Here is a 1,401-nt window from a genome sequence, read left to right as displayed (position 1 = left end):
AGAGCAACAGAGGCTTTTCATACTCTTATACCAAGTTAACTTCCGAAAGATTTTTAACTCCCTGTTTCCCAAAGTGTACTTGATTTTCGGGATGACCCACAAAAGCCACACTTTTTTATTAGTTCTCAGCGAACTGATAGTATATGAAGTGAAACCCTTTCAAGTTGTCACTATCTCATTATAAAGTTGAATATAATAATATGCTGAAGTACTTAAAAGAGTAAGCATAACTTCCAGCATTACAGATTTTTGTGGGATAGAGTTGCCTGATGTATTAATAAAATAATGTAGTTTAAAACAAAAGGAGGCCGGACGTGGTCTCACCCTTGTAATCCCAGCACTTTGGGAGGCCGAGGTGGGCGGATCACCTGAGGTCAGGAGTTCGAGACCATCCTGGCCAACATGGTGAAACCCCGTTTCTACTAAAAATACAAAATTACCTGGGCGTGGTGGCAGGTGCATGTAATCCTGGCTACTCAGGAGGCTGAGGCAGGAGAATCACTTGAACCTGGAAGGCGGAGGTTGCAGTAAGCCGAGATCGTGCCATTGCACTCCAACCTGGGGAACAAGAGCGAAACTCCGTCTCAAAAACAAAACAAAACAAAACAAAAGCAGAGCAAAGTTTTATTTCACAGTCATGGCTGTCCAGTAGGTCACTGCCAGAAATTTTGTAGGAGACAAATTTAAGGTGGGTTGTTTCCTAATAGTATGATTGGGGGATAAGAAAGGTTTTTTGTTAAATATTATACTTAAGATATCTCATACATAATATGATGTTCAATAGTTATGTAATCAAACTACTTTTACTACTTTAATTTTCTCCTTCCCTGTGGCCCATCCTGGCCAACTTTCCAGGTGGAAATAAATGATAACCAGAGCAAGACAAGTATAAAATAGATTAAGTTTATAAACTGCTGGCAAAGATTCTATATTGCTCACTTCCGCAGTTCTTACAGAAGTAACTGGCTTACGGTTTTTTTTTTTTTAAATGAAAAATCTATTTTGGGGGTGGGTAGGGGAATGTTGTAAATGTATGCACATATGTATGTAGATATCAAGTCAAGATCTGCTTCCCTGAAGCTTCTATTCATGTTTTGGGTAACTCCTCTCTGGAACCATGATAAATAACAAGTTTTATTTTTATTGTTTCAAGTCTTCTTCTTCCCAAAAGATGACCCAATTCCTTGAAAGCTATTCCTTACTCTGGCATTCAAGGTCTGCTATTATCTGGTCTCGGTCTACTTCTAATATTATTTTCTAACACTCTCCTTTTTTTTTATTTTTTATTTTTTGAGACAGAGTCTCGCTCTGTTGCCCAGGCTGGAGTGCAGTGGCGTGATCTCGGCTCACTGTAAGCTCCACCTCCCGGGTTCACGCCATTCTCCTGCCTCAGCCTCCTGA

At 39.8% G+C, this 1,401-nt stretch overlaps 1 protein-coding gene across 1 annotated transcript in view; it reads left to right on the top strand.

Annotated features, from left to right (window-relative positions):
* SPATA22 (spermatogenesis associated 22) overlaps positions 1-1,401 on the top strand; it is a 68,299-nt gene that overhangs the window by 40,288 nt on the left and 26,610 nt on the right. The gene's annotated exons all lie outside the window — the stretch shown is intronic.

This window comes from Macaca fascicularis, chromosome 16 (genome assembly GCF_037993035.2).
Source record: "Macaca fascicularis isolate 582-1 chromosome 16, T2T-MFA8v1.1".
Taxonomy (NCBI): Eukaryota; Metazoa; Chordata; class Mammalia; order Primates; family Cercopithecidae; genus Macaca; species Macaca fascicularis.
This window is presented reverse-complemented; position numbering and strand designations above follow the sequence as displayed.